Source organism: Gavia stellata, chromosome 13, assembly GCF_030936135.1.
Source record: "Gavia stellata isolate bGavSte3 chromosome 13, bGavSte3.hap2, whole genome shotgun sequence".
NCBI lineage: Eukaryota > Metazoa > Chordata > Aves > Gaviiformes > Gaviidae > Gavia > Gavia stellata.
Window position 1 is genome coordinate 17749054 of NC_082606.1, and position 20315 is coordinate 17769368.

A 20315-nucleotide genomic window follows, 5' to 3' on the forward strand; every position below is an offset into this window, starting at 1 on the left:
GCGGTTTCTCCCGCCGCCCCGCGGGCCCAGCGGGTTCCTCAGGGCTCCGCCGCGCCCGGTGCCAACGCCATTTCCTCGCCGATAACGACTGCTTCTAATTACCACAGGCAACATCTGCCCTGATGTGAGATGAAGCGATCGCGGGCTTCAAACTGCGGTCAAACACGGTTCAGACCTCCCGGTGCTGCCGGTTCGGCACGGTGTAGCTGCTAAACTCAAGAACTTCTAGATCAGGTTTACTTTTCTTTTTGCCTTTCCACTGGTCGCCTAGGCTTTGCTTCCAGCTTAATTTATTTACCAATATTTCACACCTTTAAAATCTTAAAAATCTTAAGACTGATGGAAATCATGACCGCAGTTCTGCAAACCATCCCGGGTGTGCTGAGCACGTGAACGGTGCCATCAGCTAAGCCAGACAGGGAGAATAAATAGGGGAGCAGGGGAGCCCGCACTAGGATACTGCTGAGATACAATTTAGTATTAGTCTCCGTGTTTTGTATTAACATGAGCTTCACCACTGCAAAATAATTGTGTCCACGGAGGGGGGCATGTTGCTACCGAACTGAAGTGAATCAGAGAAAGGAGGGAAAGAAAAGCGAGCTGATTTCCTTCCCATTAAGCTCTATACTTCATGGTTGGCATGGCTGGGTATAATCTATACGAACGTGTGACTAAACTGTCAAAAAGATTACAGAGATGTATTTCTGCTGGCAGCGTCCCATTGGAAAGGTGAGAGTGAAATAGCGCGTGGTTTATCAATTTTCCCAGCCAACTGGGATGCGGTATCAAATGCCACCCACTCGGTAATAAAAGCATCCTGTGTTGTTTGCAGGAAGTTCTTTGGGATGAGGAAATTTTGGCGTGGACAATGTGCAGAAGGCCTCCTAGACTGAATTGGTCATTGTTCTGGCTTTATTTCATAGCTTACTTTTGTGTAGCTTCCCAGTTTCCAGCATGGGGCCCCAGTTTATTTCGGTTCAGAAATAAAAAAAACTTTGAAAAAAAATCCAGCTGGGCAGGAGGTCAAATCGGTGATGCAGACTCTTTCCCAAACATTGGTGTGAGCGCTGCTCACATGATTTATTATTTGTAAACACTGACCCTGATGTTGGCCCTGCCTGTTCTCAGATGTTTGCCAGCTGCTGCTCGGCCTCTATCAGATTTCACTTGGTCGTACCCTGCCATTCCTCTTGCAGCGCGGTGCTTCTCCATGGCATGAAGCAAGAGGTGTAGGGGCTTCCAAAGCAAGAACCACCTCCGGCTGGTCACAGAGCTTAAGGTCCAAATCCACATCTACCATTCGCCTTTACCTGTCTATGTGAAATCAGAGCTCCACAGTGCCGCGCGCTGGGCACGGACCTAGTCAAAGACACTCTTCACCCTCAAAAACAAATATTCACAATCGCTGTATGGGAATCCTGGGTGTGAATCCACTCGGGATTCTACCTTAAGTGCTCAGCCATTAGACAGAGCTGATGGGTAAACACTAGATGATGTCCTACGCTGATCCTTCCGCCCATTCCCTTGGTGTTCTTTGGGCAAGGAGAGATGAATGGCAAAGACTCCTACTAAGCTTGCTCAGAGCCGACTGAGCCGTCACTGCCAGCTTTGCTGTGGGGTGACGCAGGATGGGTGGGCAGCACAAAATCCTTCTTAAGCGTGAAAAATGGACATTGCTGGACCTACAATTTTCCTGTGATAGTCTTTGATCTTATCTCAGCATTGCTGCTGGGGTGCTGGCCTGGCAAAGGGGCACTGTAGGCTTTGTAAGCCAAGTCATTTTGTTTCATTTTCTAATAGAGACAGACTTATTCCTGAAATAAATATCCTGCAAATTTGCAACAGGATTTGCTGTATTGTATGAGCATATCAGTGTAATTTCCTCTGAAACGCACAGCCTGAAACATCTGTTACTTGACTGGCATAAACCGGGCAGTGGTAGATGCTGGATCTGGCACTTTTGTTTGTCTTTTATTGCTACTTTGGCTTTTTTTTATGTTCCTGTGGCAAATATTTCAATCCACTAAGATTTAGGCTGAAAGCCAGCAGAGGGAATTAATATTTATTGTCACTGCAGAGTTCCTCTATTTGACAAGGTGCAATTGTACCAGTATGTGTGGTGTCAAACATATTCCAAACAGTCTAGAAATGATAAAGCTCAGGATTCCTCTGGCTTGCTTCTGATCCGCCATAAGTAGGCTTATGCTCTTGGGATTTTTGGTGCTCAGGTGAGAAGCAGAAGGAAGAAAAGGAAGGCTTATCCATGTGCAAAGTGCAATTCCACTTATACCTTTGCTCTGCACCCTGCCTTCTAAGGATCTTATTTATGCCCTCTTCTGTATGGGTCTGAACCTAATTGGGTTTAACCAGCCTCTCTGTGATGGTGGTTAATGATTTGGTTGCTTTTTATTGCATTCCTTGCATTCGGTTAGGTTCTGATCAGCAATGTCTAGACACATGTGGGGGTAGAGGCATGACTCTGTTTGGAAATTGAACCTGCGGAGTGTGGGGGGGTCCCGTAATTTGTACCTTTGTGTACCTCTTGCGTGAACCCTGCATCACTGGAAGATGTCAGAGAAATGCAGACGTGACCAACCACAGAGCGTTTCAGGAGGCTGCTGCTGAGATTATATGTCGGCGATGCTTGGAGCCACATCTGAAGGTCTCTGAAAGAAAGAGGAATCTTCCTCTTGGCTTAGGTGACCCTTCCATCAAACTCTGTGTTGCTTTGAGGAGTTGAGCATGTGCCTGGAGGTGTCTTTGACATTCTACGAGATGGAGCAGAGCCGCTGGCTGGCACTCTGCAGCATTAGACCTGTGGCTCACCAAGTGAGCCGTAGAGAATGTCCCCTTCACATGGACAACGTGGGGTGGGTGGGTATGTAGCACCCAGCAATTCTGCTGCTCCTTTTGGCAAAGGATCGTCTCCTTCTGTGGCTGCCCTTAAATGTTGTACTTGGAGCCTGGAGCACCTGGATTTATTCCATGGTATCTCCATTCTGCAGTGCAAAGGGACATCATATTCCACCACATTGTGCGTGATGCTGAGGAAGTGCTCAATTACAATTTAATTTGGTTTTGTTCTTTAATTAGGCCAGACTGGGCTTTGTTCCCATCTGTTCAATAGAAATCTCAAGTGACTGATTCTTAAGAAAATAATGTCTAAGCTCTGATCCATTTTTTTCTGAGCTGTACAAGGTATTTAGTGTAGTCTCTTCCCCTTCAGATGTTAAAAAGGCTGAACCAGTGGAAAATGGCTCAACTTGCTTAAGAATGAGGCAAAAGCCCCAGGAGGTAGTATATCTCCTGAGGACTTCCCAGCATCTCAGCTAACTTTAGACAAATAATAGTCTTAGAGAATTTAGTCTTAACTTCCTTTGGAGCCAGAAGAGGGAAAGTTTACCCCAGAAGCGCAAATATGAAACCAGTCTCAGGAAAAGCTGTCCTGGAAAGGAATCCCAAAACTGTAACGGAGGGGAAAAAGGGCCCTTATCTCAACAAAGGCCAGGGAGTAGGATCTTCCATGTTTCAACCCTGCAATAAACTGTAGCCATTCAAAGACTCAGCTTTCAGAATAACATTATACTTGCTCTTCATATTAACATTCAATTAAGTAAATAAGCTGTTGGAGCGAAGGAAGCTTGGAAGCTTTTTTACAGTCCCACCCCTAAAGATGCCATTAAAGTGGGAAGCAAGACATCCAAAATCTCTGTCAAATGGCAATATCCAAAGGAAATATTTGCAGATTGTTGCTGTATAAATAATCTGGAAATATAACTCCTGCATTTTAAATTAACTTTGCAATCCTAGCTCTATCTTCTCAAGACACTGAGGACTTTTTGAGTAACTGTATTTGAGGTGAAGAGTCATTAACATGACAGTTTTGGGGAGTATAATTTGTTTCATATGGCTTCAAGTTTTTTTGTTTTGGTTTTTTTTGGTGGGTTTATTTTTTTTCCTCATAGATGCTTTACTGATATTTCACATGTCATTTGCCTAATTTGGGAATCATTCCTGGTTCCCGGTCTGGAATGTGGGATTTTGCAACTCTGTTCTTCAATGACATCATGTGGTTTGTTCTGAACAGAGCAGTAATAAATAAGACCAAGGGGAGTTTACCAGCCCTTCTGTAATAAACATTTTATCTGAATAGTCATCTTGGGGATCTGAACTGATTTGTGGGGTTTAGATTTTACCTAGTAAGTCACGTTTTCCATATATATAGGACAAAGAGACCCACTTGGATAACAAGGAAGCTACATCTTTGTTTCATCTCCCCCTTAGCAGTGGTTGATATGAAAGCCTGCACTCCCGAGAGCTTTGGTAGAAGAACAGGACTTTGAGAAGTCAAGAGGAAATTCACAGTCAGTGAAAAATGCAGAAAGTATTTGGTTTCCTTGCTGATGAGAGCTTGCTTTTCTTTCCTGATACAAACGTGAACCTCAAGGAGAAGGCTTTGCTGATTGCAGGGGTGGGAGTTGGTGTAGCTTTTCTCCCTCCTGAGCTCTTCTTCCAGTTTACACCTGTTCAGTATCATTATAAGTTTGAGCTCTCACTAGCAATTGCACTTTCTGTAGAGGTGTCTGGCGCTGGCTAAATAGAATGAGCGAGAGTGTTTCTATATGCAATTGCTTCTGGGAATGGCAGATTTCTGTATTTATGGATGCCTATTACAAGAGCTTCCCCATTTGTGGGGAAGGCTCTTCATGCATTGCTTAGCAATGCATATGAAGCTCAGGCTGCCCTTTCCTTTGTGCTCTCTGATGGCCTCCAGGCAGCACCCAGATGTATTTTTAGCTCTCAGAATAGGGGAGAATTTGCAAGAAATTGTGCAGAGAAGAAATAAGCAAAGGAGTTGAATCTGGCTCAATCGTTGGATTTAGGCAAGCTGGATTTGTGGGAATGAATACGTGTTTCTGTGCGAGAAATGAAATGTATACGAAATGAGGCAAACCACCTTCCCAGGGATTTTCTGCAGAAGTAATACACCTTCTGGACAAAGCCTGGAGTTCCAATAAGGAAGAAAATAAAGTGTAACATGTAAGGGATCAGTGCTACATGAGCACACTTCTGACATCTCAAAACTAAAACCCCAGGCTACTAGCAGAGATATAAATTCAAGGAGCGACCAAGTCTCAATCAGAGAGTGTTTGAGCTTGGATGTCAGACAAGGGAGCACATGGTAATTGCAAGGATTAATCATTCTTCCAGTGACTATCGATAGATAACCTCAACCAGCAGTGCAGTAAAACTGCAATGCCTCATCTATCACGACTGGTCTGAGGGCTGCTGTAAAGTCCTATTGCTAATTAAAGACCAGTGATCTAGAGCAACCAGTAGCTTCAGATATACTTGGACAAGTCTGAGTCCTTTGCACATTCCTAGTTAGCACATTATATTAGCCTGTTAGTCCTGTAACCCTGTAAAACATGCACGGCTTTTGACAGACACTTAAAAGCCAGTGTTATTGCTGCAAAAGGCTTGCAATTTAAGTCTATGATAAGCAGCAGATTTCTTTTAAACAAAGGTAAGTGCAATCATTAAGCTGGGGTGCAGAGATTATCTCTTGAACAGGTTACTACAATATCGCTAATATACACAGTGTCGTGGTGTAGCAGTTAATCTGAAAAAAAACAGGGAAAGGAAGGACACCAGTAAACCACAAATCTTTGTTTAGTTTGGATAACAATAATCAAAGAACACAAAAGCCGATTATGACTTTGCCTCCCACTGCTTTGCTACCTATTCATGTAGTATGTCCTGACTGGCCTGCTGAAGTGCAACCTGAAGGAAGACGACAAATAATTCAAGTCGTCTTTTTTTTTTAAGATAATTTGCAGATTGTGTCCTTAGACTGTTTTTCTTCATCTCAGCTGCATAAAATAAACTCATCAGGGTGGTAGCTGCTAATCTCACAGCCTCAGATGGCTTTGGAGGTTTATTGATGATGTTAAAGTGACTGCCAAGTAGCAGGACTCCATCCAGAATTACAAGTGACCTGGATGTGAAAAAAACAGAATTGGATTTTAACCCCTACTTACACTATCTCCTATACTATGGTCCAACTGAACTGTCGTCGCCCCCAGACGTGACATTGATTTTGTCATCGCAGGAGACGTAAGTCAGATCAGGTCAAAATATGTGTGCTGTAATAGTATTTCTCATCCATCAGTACCGGCTTACCTATGTCTTAAAAGTCCTGCAGAGGTATAAGAAGCAGAGAAGCCACCTGAGCCCTTCTAGGATGCTGCACTAACACATCATGGGCATTACCTCTGTGCAAGCAACTCTGGGATGTCTGCACACCATTTGTCATGCAGACGTCCCTTTGGAGTGTGTAGCTGGTCTCCAGAAAGCCTGAAGTTCACGGAGTTGCTGTGTGAGTTGCCTATCCATCCCATGGAGGAACACCTCACCCTGACGGGTGCCTTTGGAGAGGTTATGCACTCTCCCTGTGATGCACTGTGCCTGTTTGTGGATTGGGGTGACCCTGCTGATCCTGGGTGCTCTTCTGCAAAGCATGTACCATGCCAAAGTGCTACAGAAGAGCTAGTTATTGAGAGCAAAACATCTGCTTGCAGTTCACAGGAATCCTAACACCCGACAGAGCAGGGATGAGGCAAACTGCCTCCTGACTCTACTGAAACATTCCCCTTTAAGCAGCCACAGACTTTAATTCTGGTTTAACAGAGCAATGCCTGTAACTGTCATCCCAGCACCAGCCTTTCCCATGGAATGACAGTGATCTTGAGTTGCCTCGAATAACTCTCCGGGTGGAGCAGCTCCCCTGGAAGCTGTGAGATTAAACCCTTGTGTCATCTTGTTACAGGAATCAGCAGATAGAGGATTATAGATGTGCAAGCGGCACCCACTCTCTGGGGAAGGTAGGGAAACATCTCTTAACATCTGCAGCCGGGCTTCCAAATCCCCAGTGAACCAGACCTAAGACTGTTGGCAAGATGGATACCAGGGGGAGGACATCCTGAAAGGTGTACTGATGGGGGAAGACCCATGAGCTCTTGCTACAGTTTGTTGCTTTGAAAAGGGCCAAACGCTGTGGCTCGTTAGTGAAGGTTTTGTTTGGTTGTTTTTGCTGTGATTTCCAGAGAAGGATTTCTCTGTTTTTACTTTGGAAACATGAAGTCTTATCTTTGTTTGGCTGGAGGATCTCTAAGGATGAGTGGAGAAGTAGTGGGATTATGACCTTCCTAGATCAAAAGATAAAAGATAAGCAATCAGGAAAAGAAGGATTATTACTTAAACTGCTAGAAACTCCCTGTTGCTTGTTATCATCTATTTAATTCAAATATTGGAAATACACCTGGAGTAAGAATCTAGATGTTCAGAAAATTCAGGTACCTCATCACTTTGAAAAAAACCTCACACCTATTTCCACTCTGTTTAAAAAGCAAAGCAGAAAGGGAAGATGTCTTGATAGTTCTCAAATAACAAACACGTTTTTTCAACTAAATTTTTAAGTCTCTGTTACACATGAAGAGTAGGTGTAAAATACATTTGTTTCCTTTACAGAGCACCTTTAAATCAACTAAATAAATGCCTCTTCCCACTACACAAATTGTCACTTAAGACAGCCCTTGTGAGCTGCAATTTCTGCCCACCTCTTGTTTTTGCTGCCTGAAACACCATTTAAGATATTTTCAGCATCACCCCAAATACAGCTGATGATTTTTGGAAGGAAGCGTTTCAAATAAGGTTGGCTATAAAAAATTCGCCTGGCACTAAACATCTGCTGTCAGTGCTGTTATCAGCACAGTGCCACAAAACCTTCCTCACCTGTGGAATGCTAATAGGTTTATTGCAGTTGAGATGAAAGATGTCTAGTCCATAAGCCTATCCTGTTTCTCCCCATTTTCTTTCCTCAATCCAAACACCTGTGAAAGAAGGTAGTGTTTATGAAGGTAGGAGTCTAACAGCACTGTTTAGAGCCAAGCATAACATACAATCCTCCCTAAGGAGGCTAATTTGCCGTGGTACGAGCTATGAGGATTTGCTAATCTAGCCTCTACTCCAGCTCCTGTCCCCTGCCAAGTTTGCTGTGCCTCTAAATCCTGAGCACCAAGACCCTACAAGCACTTCTCCTGAGCCAGATGCACTTACTATCTTCCACTGTACCATAAACCTCATCTCAAATCAAGCCCCTTCTTAGAATTTCAGTCCTAAACTTTGAGCACAGCTCTACCCAGTGAATCCTTACTGGTAGGGTGAACCTTGTTGGAGCATTAACCCTCACACAGTCCAGGGAAAAGCATACCCATTCTCTAGAAGAAGGGCTGATAGAAAAATCAACTCATTTGAATTCAGCTTGGAAAATTTTCCACTTTATGTCATGCTTCCTGCCAGCAGAATGCAAAGCCTTTTTATCAGACTAAACCTTCTCCAAATCCCTGGGCAGTGGGTAATAATGTCTACTTCTGTAGTTTACTTCAAAGCATTCCTTCAAAGCCTTCGCTACCTGCACAACGCCATAATGACCTTTATTTTACAGAGAGATAAAGCCACGCTTGGGACCAGTCTAGGCCAATGGAGTAAGGTGCAATGGCACAGCATGCTCTGCAAGCGGATCTGTACATAGCGCTGTGGCTGAGCAATGTGAGTCGTAAATTGGAAAGTGCTTCTAGGTCACAGAAAAACAAAATCATGCAGACAGTTGCTCCACAGGCTAGTGGGCATTAGCTAATGCCAGAAAGGTGGGGACCTACAGGGAAAGGTCATTCCTCTGCTCCGAACTAATACAAATCCTTTAGCATTGGGTGCTCTGGGGCCACCTAAAGGAATCTGGCCTTGGGTTCTCTTGTGCCAGTTCCCTGGCTGCACTGCTCCATCCTACCATTCCTCCAGAACATCCTTCCCTGGCTGCCGGCGTAGGCTCTCGAAGGGAAGGATGCCACAGCATGGCAGGGAAACCTGCACAGAAGAGCTGCTCTAGACTGGCTAAATTTGCCCAGTTGCCCTAGGGCTGACAGATCAATGATCCGTTTGCAGTAGAGAGTGTCCCTAGGAGTCCTCCACCTGCTCCTAGTCCCCTTCTCCTCCAGACAAGAGGTGCTGGATGATGGGTTAGGGGAGCTGCAGACTACCTGCACGCCACAGCAGATTGCGAGTCCTAAACCCTGCTTGGGACCTCTAGAATCCCTCCTTAAATAGAGGTTGTAACTTCAAATCCAGCCCCAAACACCTAAAACAAAGGAAAGACAGCAGACATTTTCACTTGTGAATTTTCATCTGCCAGCAGAGGAGCGAGTGTAGATTTCAGAGAAATAAGAGAGAGTTAGTTACGCTTCCTTGAATAATCCACTCTTGTCAACAGAGGTTGCTAATAGAGGCTCTGCCTGGGCATTTGGATGGAAATTAATGCATTGAGGAGACAAAGCCTTGTGCAGTTTGCAGACGTGACACTAGCTCAGTGAACGGAGATGATACATCGAGTTTTATTACAGAAGATTCTTGGTAGACATGTTTATTAAATGCCTTGCCTGCCAAAAATGCTAAAGGATTCTCTGTTGTTTTCCTTGCTTGCTGTACCACACATCTCTAGGGCTTCAGATGGAGCATCTCCCCATACACTGCACTTTTTAGGCTTTTCCCACCATGGCACGATCTTAACGAGCATCACCTTTAAAGCCTATAGGCATCAGCAGATACAAGACTTCCAATCTGCCCAGCTCTGAGATTCATTGCACTGCGATATTTGCACTCTGAGTTTCTAGTCTATCCAGATTGCTTTGCATTATCTTTCTGGTTTCCCGGGTGTTTGTGATCCCTTTCAACTTCCTGTCACTTTTGTGAATGCCTGTCATCCTTTTGTCAATCCTTCTTTAGAGTCATCAATAAAAATGTCAAAAAAGACCAAAGACCTGATTTCTGTGATGCCCTAATAAACATAATTCTATAACACAATAACTCCCTGTTTAGTATTCCTCTTTTATTTGCAGCTGCTCAGCTGTGATTTGGTCCATGGACTATTGCATTCAGATCATCCAAAGAGCTGAATTTTATGGTATGATATCAAATGCTTTACCAAATCCAAACATACTCACAGATTTTTAAGATCAGAAAGAAGCATGAGAGTATCAAATCTGCTCCTTTCAATCCTCAGTTGAGCAGGCTAACGGCTATCACTAAAGCATCTCTTCCAGAATGTCTGGAGTTGAAGACCCCATGAGATGGGAAATCAAATACTTTGCTTCATTAATCACACATTGCTTTTTTTGTTTTAAAAAACTTATTGTTAAATTTAATCAGGCTTTACCTTCTAGGCATTGTTTTTGTGTCTTTTTTCTCTAGATTAAAGATTGCCTAGTACCCAGCCGTTTCTCGCTATGCTTATTGATGTTTCATGCAGTGAACTTTTGGGTTTTTTTCTTTTTCTTACTAACACTGCTCTTGATTCTGCAAATTCTTCTTTTCATACATACCTGCGTGTAGAAGTCAGTCAGTCTCTGTGATGGGGAGAATGCGCTTTCATGGGGCAATTTGCAGACTTTGAACTGGAGTTTCTAATTCTACCCATAAACAGCTATCTGTCAGCTCTGGCAAAGCTCCCTTTCCTGCACATCTTGCTATTGCTTGTGGGTTCCCTGATGTACTTTAATTTTCATGTCTCCATACATAACTCAATTATTTAAAAGCTTAGGTAAGGTTCAAGACTAACTTTAAACAATGGTCCTGATTCCCTACTCACTCAAATGTGGGCAAATGCAGAGTAACTGCTTTGAAGTCAGCGATGGAAAACAGGTATAAGTGTCAGGGGAGACAGACACAATCTCTTTTGATATCTCTGGAGCAGGTCATGCAGAAATAGCATCCCAAACAATATCTATGACCAGCTGTTCATCCTGTGCCTCCAGTCATTCTCCACATACCTCAGATCCCATCTCCCAGCTGACAAGAAAACCAACTAATCCAAAAATGGAATTACCTAATTTTCTTCCCCATTATCTGAGGCTCATAATAGAAATGTGAAACAACCTGCTGTATTTCAGCAGCAGAATTGAAGATGCTAGTTGACTCTCAAGTCTCAATTCTCACTACATCATATTTCCATTTGCAAAGGTCAGGGTCAAGCCTGGTGGGGTTTTTTGTTCAGGAAAAGCTCCCTACAGATAAAATGGGATTATTTCAGCGTTAAAAAGGGAAGGGGGGGAAAAGGAAAGAAAGACCTGCAGGATTTATTTAATGGAAAAAGCCTACTTCTCAGGTGGTATAATTGAGGATAGTTCTGCTGACTTACACCAGTTGAAGACTGGGAGCATCCTGTGCCTGGGCTCCACTGCCTCACCCCATAAACTGTGGCCAGGATGATCTAGGCTTCACTTTGTCCTTTCATTTCAGCCAACAAGGGCTGTGTCATGCCTTTCTCCATGGGAAGGAGAGTGACTTACCTGCCATGATGTGGATTCGGGGATTCCCCAGAGCCATCGGTGGAGGAGAAACGGGCAGCTCTCTCCTCACACTCGTACCTGTGATGACTAGTAATCCCCCAGCAAGGAATCAAGAGGAGGGAGAGATATTTAAACATTTTCTTTACTTGCTCAACCTCTGAGTCCAAATATATGGGTGTCTAGGTCTGGGCTTCAGCTTGAGAGCTGTAAATAAGGACCTGTAAGCTATCTTAAGCTTGTAAATCTCCCCGTCATCCTGAGAAATCAACTGACGTCGGTCGGTCAGACCCGCCAGAACACAATTCATTACACTCATTACTCAGGGTTGAAAGCAAACTCCAGCGCAGCCTGCAGAGCTTGGGCCTCGCAGAGCAAACAGAAAGCAGGGCGAGCACGGCACCTGTAAGAGCCCATGGAGCCGGTGTCACCACCGAGGCAGGCAGCAGAGCTGAGGTGCTTCCTCTCCTGGGCTGTAGCATTAGATGAACGTGGCCAGCAGCCGGCTGCCATGCCGTGCAGAGCCGGCAGTGTGTTCGATTCCCTGGCATCGAGGTTGCCAAGGAAGCAAAGTTGCAGGATCTCCTCCACGACCATCTGCGTTGTCTCGTAAGATATCACATACATCAAGGAGATTTCTCCCCTAGGCCATCATCTAGACGCTTGCTGGTGTGTTTGACTTGCATGGCAGTGAAATGACATAAAGTTAAATGAATTATTCCAAAAGTGGAGAAGGTGAAAAGGTGTTTGCTGTGAGCTCAGTGCCACAACAGTAGGAAATGATTTTGCTCTTGGTTTTGAGTTTCACATGTCAGAAAGGCCCACATTTTTATCTGAGTACCACACCTCTACATCCTTGTTCATGCACCTGAATAAGTGTCAGCCCCAGGCTATGAATTCAAGCCAGGGTGAGTGTGCCAGGGCCCTGCAACAGCTTTTCATAACCTGCTGCTCTCGGACCAGCTTCCCTGATTGCGTGGCTTCCATGCACAGCACCGCTCCATAGGCATGCAGGTGATGGAGGCCACAGGACCTGCCTGCAGTTTAGTGACGACAGCAGTAAAGGCATCCTTTCTTCCTTGGCCATCCTTTTTTCCTTGGCCATCCTTTCTTCCCTGGCCACCCTTTCACAGCAGAGGCTGCAGTGGGGCTGTGGAAGCACAGGTTTCTCCGGGGACAGTGAAGCCAGAGGGAGGAAAGAGAGCAGCTTCTGTGAAGTGAGGAAGGGGGAAAGTGAGTGAGGCCGGAGCGCTGATCCATGTCTTGCATTGTGAAGCTGCTGTATAGCACATCGGGGGCTTTTTGGAGAGAGAGGCCAAGCCCTGGCTGGCAAAGTTACATCCAGACAGTTGCGGTGATGAATGGGATGTGATTCATGTAGCAAATGTGATCCTGTGATGGAAATCACTTTGCTGGAGAGGTGTGATGCTCGGCATAGGTCAGTTCATCTCTCCCGGTTCCCTGCCCCTCTGCCCTAGATCCTGCAGGACACAGAGACCACAGCTCACCCTCCACTAGCCCCAAGCATCACTCAGGTTGTAGGAGTGATTGAAGGCATGTCAGGGGTTGGCTCTATTGGAAGGATGGACGATTGTCCAGATCCATTTGTGGACAGCTGAGAGTTGTTCGGGAGCTTCGGCAGCCTGGCTGAAAACAGCTTTGCAGCCCCCACTGAAAAGCTGCCCATGGCTGGTAGGGAGTCTGCAGTGACTTTATGCCGCAGGCTGTGCGATCTGGGCTAGATAAGCCGATTTCGAGGGAGCAAAGGGGTCTAGAAGAGAGTGTTTCTCGGTTCAGACTGCAAATAAGAGTGGAAGTTGCTATAGGGCAAATCCTTGGTGGGAAACAGCAGGAAGAATGAAAGCTGGAGACTTCTGTGCTACCGTGCGAAAAGGTGTTTGGGACTCCAGGGATAAGATAATCCTTTTAAGATCCTATTTCATTCTGCATCGGGGTGCAGTCAAGAAACAATATGAGAACAGTGATATGACCGGGGGACAGGAATCCAGGTCTCAATGAATAAGAGGTTAAATCCAAGCAATTTTGTAACTTTCTTTTCCCAAGTTCAGGACCATCTTGTGGAACCTTTGGGGATAACAGAAGGAGATTTTCCTCCTTGCTGAAAGCATCATTGCCATGCGATGCAGGCAGGCTGGGAAGAACCGTGGAGCCGCATGTGGTGGAAGAACAATGCCAGCCTGCCTCGGAGATTGGTGTTGCTGCAGCTTTCTCTCCTGCTATATTTCAAGGGGGTTTTAGTAACTCTTGGGTCCTCTTAAAACAGATTGTCTGATTCTTGGCAGTATATTTTGAGTGCCCAATTTGTTTCATGGCACAGAAGCATTTGTGGACCATGATGTTTCTATGTCAACACATGCTTGAGGAGGTAATTTCTTCAGCAGAAGTGGCAGGTGTTAGAATCCAGATCAGAGCTCTCTCCCCATCATTATTTTTAGTAAAGGACTTTTTTAATAAGACATGTTGATATGTTTTCTCTATGTGGGATTAAAAGCACTTTAGGCTCATGCACGGAATTTCACTTTATAAATCTGTAGGAGTGCAGATTTTCTCCACTCTTGTCCACTCTTGTTATATTGCCTTTGTGAAATGGGAATAATAAACCCTGTCTGCCTCCTGAAGGGGCAGAGAATTAACTCTTTGAAGTTTGTAAGACCATATAAATGCCTTGCTATTATTAAAGTTACTACTAGTCAGGGTTTTTAAACAGCTGCCACATTTCACTTCAGAGGAGGTTGCCTTGAACTGGTAGGTGAAGTGAACACATTATATCAGGGTGTTATGCTGAAAAAAAGCTTTGGGATCTGTTAGCTTGAAAGGCACTATATAAATACGAGGTTTTTGTAGAAATGGATTTTATCACCCTATCATTCTCCTCTGGTGTACCTCTTAATTTAAGGTTTTCAGTATCCTTTATGAACACTTAACAAGACCTATATTAAGCTTCAAGCCTCTTCAGTGCACGTATTTTTCATTTACATCGAGTCAATGCAGTGGGGACAGATCCATTTCTTTGCCCAGCTCTCACAGCAGGTCAGCGATGGACCTGACTGGCCTGCTTTGGTGATTAGTAGTTCATAATGACCCGCTGGACGGAAAATGGCAAGAGAAATGCAGCAGCTTTAGGAAGAGGTGGCCTCTCAGCACTGCCATGGTTTTGGAAGATTCACTACCTTTTCCTCTCCTTGCAGCTTTTCTAGGAATAGCTGACGACCAATGGTCTTGTTTAACAAATGTAGGCTCCCGCTACGTGGTTTTGGATCACAGGCACAAGGCCCAGGCTCTGAGCCTGATGTCTCTGCGTTTGATCTGCATACACCCCTTCCCATACCTTTCATAAATACCGGGACAAGAATAATAAATGAAAGCCTGTGAGTGTCCCAATTAATGCGGTTATGGAGACACAATGGGTAAATTATACAGGCTGGGAAACTAAGGCAATGAGCTGGTATGTCAGACAATTCTGTATTCAGAGTGCCAGACTTTTGTTTGCTAGAAGATGTAGGATTTAGGCCCGGATAAGCATTTACTGAAGAAAGATACTGAGGACTTCACTACTCCTAGTCCCTACACTTCTACACTGGGCACCTTTTGAATCTGCCTTGAATCTTTGTCAATGAAGCAAAAACATTTTTTCTGACCTTTGATTTAGTATTTCTGCTTGAGGAAGAAGGAATCAAATTTTGATCTGTGATACTTCAGCAGTGCAGAACGACACTGATGGACAGTAGCTGTTTCAGCCTGTGTCTGGTAACTCTCCCTAAACTTTCAAAGCCGCAGAGCAACAACAGGGCAGTGCAGCTCTCCGGCCTCTTCTCAGGCAAAGGCTCTTCTCGTGATGTCCTCAAGACAGTGTGTATGGGAAGGCAGCAGTGTGTTAATGTGGAAAACCAAGAAATTAGGGGGTTTTTTATAGTGTCAAGCTTAGACCAAGTTCTGTGAGCCAATAGAGGCCATGGGGATGCATGGACAAGCCCATGGTGCTTCTCTGGGTACAAGGATGCAGGGAGGTTCTCCATCACTCAGTGACCCATCCCCTCTCCGTGGGAAGCTTCCAGCTCCTAGTGCTGGAACAAGGTCTGTGTGCACCGTCTGTCAGGGGACGGAAAGCAGCAGGGTCAGAGTCCTTCCAGTCATCTCTGCAATCTGCTTTCAGGCCTCCCAACCTTGTCTTTATCTTTGTAATATTTTAAAAAGAGCAAACATTAGGTTTCCCCTGTGCTTGTTAATGAAGCCCATGTCCTTGGCTGTACCAGATGGTAAATTTGTCCGGTCTTACCTCTGGTGTCTCCGTAGGTGCATGCAGGCCACAAATCGGTGTGTGCGAAGGAGACTGTTATTGCAGGGAACGGACTCTGAACCGCCTTGCCGGGAAGGTGCGGAGCAGGCAGTCACAAGAGCAGGAGGCTGCGGGTGCAGGGGGCTGCAGTCCCTCTCCTGCTGCCTGTCCCTGCCTTGCAGGCTCTCCCTGAGATGCCACAGGAGGTGCCACCCTGCCCACCCCTTCGTTCTCCTGAGCGGGAACAGCACAGGGAGCAGGATGCTTCCAGCAGGGTCGTGGCCAGATCCCTTAGCTTTGGCCTGAAGGGGCCTTATCCATGGCCAAGGGGAGAGTTTAGGTAAGGAGTCTGTTTAATCATGGACAGCTTTTTATTTTGCAAGTGAAGCCTCCGCTGGCTGATCTAGTTAAAGATGTCCCTGCTTATTGCAGGGGGGTTGGACTAGATGACCTTTAAAGGTCCCTTCCAACCCAAACTATTCTGTGATTATGATTATCTTCTATGATTACGGTAGGTTACATATCAGGCAGCTGCAGACTGGCTCACTCTTGAATTGCAGCTGTAGCCACCAGTTCATACATGATGTCCGGGTCTGGGACAGTGCTTTAGCACTGAGTGGCTCCTGATCCTCCAGCTGCTTCCCAGGAGCCTGAGACATTCACTCCTCGCTCTTTCTGTTGTGCCTACTAAAACTTTTCCCACTGCGCTGGCTCACAACTGCCACATGCTGCATCCGCTGCTTGGAAAGGAGAAACTGCTTGAGGCAGGGAAAGCTGAGCTGGCTTGGGCTCCAGGAGTGATCCACACACCCCTCCCAAGCCCAGACAGCTTCAGGGCATGAACGGTCTAATGAGCCTCTTCCCTCGTCTGGGAGAACTGCTGTTGCTTTTGAATTTATTATCTGTGTAGCAGAAGGCTGTACCAATATATTCTTCACCCTGCTGCAAGCAGCAGTGGGCACATTTGCAGGGGGGTGCAGGGGTACGTGTGTGGACATGTGTGCTCTCCCCTGTGGGTCAGGACCAGGACGTGGGTATCCAAGTCCCTCTGTGCTTCCACGCCATCTGGGTCCCTTCACTAGTTTCTTTGCCAAGTGTCTATTGATTTCAGGCACACTGAACGCAGTCCCCTAAATGCATTTGTTGCTTTATGTCTTCAAAGTACTCAACAAGCATTAGCTAATTAATATTTCTAGTGTGGCCTGAAAAATAGGTAGATATTATTTTTGCTCTGGAGCCAGAGAAGTGAAAACAAGAAGATACAGTGGCTCCACCAAGCTATCCCAGAAAATTGTGTTAAGGCCAGTAGTGAAGACTCCTGACTGTTGATGGCAGCCATCATCTGTGCTGCCACGGATATACATATGTGTGGCATCCTTTTCTAGAGGAATTAACAATACAGACCTCATTTGCCATCACAGTGATATGCCGAGATGCAGCACAAATTCTGATTTCTAGCCCTGTAACCCCCATGGGCTTCACCAAGTATGGAGCTGCCAAAAGGGACAAAGTGGAGCGTGGTCCCCATCACTGCGTATTAGATGCTCAGCTCTCTATGCTCAGCTACATTTACAGGTGCCATGTGAATTAGAAAATTAAATACTGTGAGACAGCCTCTTCTTTTACAGCCAGTTCATTTACAGCTGCCAAATAAATTGGATTTTGAAGAGGCATCTGAATTTAAGATGTTTCTTTCCACCAAATGACTGGAATTCCCAGACAGGTGAACTGTGGAAGCATGAGGGTACCCTGGATGTGAAAAATAAAGCAGCTTCCTATTGCTGTTCTCAGTTTGAGCTAAAATTTTCCTATAAAAATATGTAGCTGCCAGCATTGTGGGTGGAAATTATTTACCTTACTTTTTTGAATAACTTAAGTCTTGATAAGAAAAAAATACAGCCTAAGAGCTTGACATCGTTTTGCCCAGATTGATGATCATAAGTGCTTTTGTTCTTTCTGCTGCTCCTGTTGTTTTACACGGAGAAGACTTCAGTAAACAGAGAGCGAGGCCGCCCAGGCAGCGGCAGAGAAGAGGATTAAACTCCAGGAGTGAGGCACAGATGATACCTGGAGGTGACGCGTTTTGTACTGAACATTTCATTAGCTCCCACAAAGCTGTCTAGCTGACGCCTGTTCATTAGCCACATACATCCCAACCCAATTGCCCATGTAGCTCTGCAAGGGATCCCATGGCTTTATCCCAACGGTGCCGCATACAAAGCAGGAAAGCTCCGGATTTCAAGCTAGCCCCTCAGTAGGAGATATAATTAGGGAGTCTGGTCCATCAATATTTCACCACAACTCTGCTCCATGAGGGAACGGGCTGTGGGATGTTTCTCTGTAGCTCTTGTGCTTCTCAAACTTATCTCCTTGGCAACTCTTTAGTTTAAACAAAGATTATTTTGGAACTGGAGCTGTCAAAAAACCCAGCAGCTCCAGGAAGTTTTCTTGTTAAAATATGTTGGCTCGGCAGCACCATCTTCTGTTCTGCCCTTTAAACAGCCTTAGATGTCACACTTCAAAAATGAGCGCGCGTGCCTTGGTTAGCTTGGGGCAAAAAACCAGTTTGAATAAGACTAAGTTAACGTTTTCCATGCTGGGAGTCGAAGCCATAAAACAGATACAGCGCAAGAGGTTGGAAGCGTGAGTCCCGCTCTGCAGAGCGACGGGGAGGCAGCGGGGTTGCGGCAGGGACGGGTAAACCCTGCCCGTAGCGGGCCCTGCGACCACGGGCAAATCGCTCCAAGTCAAGTGGTTTCCCAGGCGAGGTCCCCTCACTGGTGGTTGTGCTCCCGCGTACAGGTTTTTTCAAGGGTCACCCCCTCTTTACTGCAGTGGCTTCGGGGGAGCAGGAACTCAATGCCTGCTCCGCACAATCCATCTTGCACGCTCACTGAGCCCCGCTTTCCCCGGAGTTTTGCTGTTGGGTTTGCTAGGCTTTGAGGTGAAGACATTCCTCCTTGCCGGAATAGCTGCCTGATGGTTGCTCTTTGGTGGTGCTGCTGCATAAATGCCAGGTCCTACTCAGCAGAGCCGTGGGAGATCCAGGGACAAGAGAGGAGGCAGGGAGAGGGCAGAGGGAGGAAGGACTCGGAGGAGCCAAGGCAGGCTGCGGAGTTCTCATACAACGGTGAAAAATCAGGAATTACAGGAGGAGCTGCTCCTTGTCCCACTTCTCCACAGCACGCTGGGATTCAGGCACAGATTTGTGGCATGAAGGTTGAACTAGGAGGGCAGCTACAGTCATTTCTCGTATCATCTTCTGGCTGGATGCTGCCTCCTCTCAACGTCCTGCATGCATCCTCTGGGCTGGCAGCTCACCTTCTTTACCTCCCAACACAGCTCTGCTTCTTCAGCCCACCATATAGGCAACTGCCCATATGTATCACTATAGCGTGCGTGTGAGAAAGAGAGAGAATACCCATATTTACCTTTTACTTTAGAGTATTTTTGCAGGCCCTAAGTAATTAATGTCTGAGCAGCTCCGATCCTTGTGTGGCAATCATCACACAAGAGAAAAGTGTTCTTATGAAAAATACAACAAAGCCCTTAAATCTAAAACACAACAGCTTTCTTGTAAGAGACACTCCGTGACAGGATTCTGCAGCACAGCAATCAGTCTCGCTTTAATATACAGACCAGGGTAATGTAAGAAATACTTGGAGAGCAGGCACAGCTTTCACAGCAGCTGCTGCTACATTTTTGTCAGGATTAAGTTCATTTCAATTATAGAAAGATCACCTGCTAGGAGGTTTTCAGCAGTTCAGGAGGCTGAGGGTGTGTGTACAGCTATATTTAAATACCAAATGCGTAGCGTAGTCTGGCACCACCCCATTTGCAGAGCACTCTGCAGACATCCCTTAATTAAGTGTTTAAGTATAGATTCCTTCTTCCTTTATGGCTTGATATGAGCAGATTTTTTTAAAGATGCACATAAATCCTAACTTCATTTGGAAACAATTTAAAGGAACTGAGGAGACTGAGTAAAATGGACATCACGCTGTGCATCCTTTTGTTACTGCTGCATTGCTCAGGCTACGCCAAAAGAGGGCTAAACATTGTACCTTCTGGTGCTGCTTCAACCCTTCACTTCATACAATGAAACCCTGAAATGCTCTGTCCCAGTGTAAGTGCGCAGATGCCAAGGCAAACCTCAAAAAGAGAGAATTGTATTTTGCACAGAGGTCAATGGAAGCAGCAAAAAGGCTGAGAAACCCATTTGAAAACCTGGAGCCCCCCCATGCAATCTCAGGAGGAGGAGGACTGGAAGCTGGGACAGAAAATGAATGTCCAAGAAGTGGTCTATGGTAGGAGGATGCGCAGTTTCACATGGCCCTTCTGCCAACCACTGACCCCAAAGGTCTCTCCCACGATGTAGCTGGGCACAAGCAGCCAGAGCCTAGATGGCTGCAGTGTAAAAAGGAAGAGGCTTACGGGGACCGTTCTGGGTTTTAAGTGAGCCTTTTGCACAGTACTTGCAGCCTGTGCCATTTCCATCCCCGCTCCAACCCAGGTACACCCGCAAACACGGACCTCTGGGGGTCCCAAAGTTTAATCGTATCAAGACTTTGCCCTTCTGTGCCCTCATCTGTGGGAGGTTTGCAGAGTTAGCAGCAGAC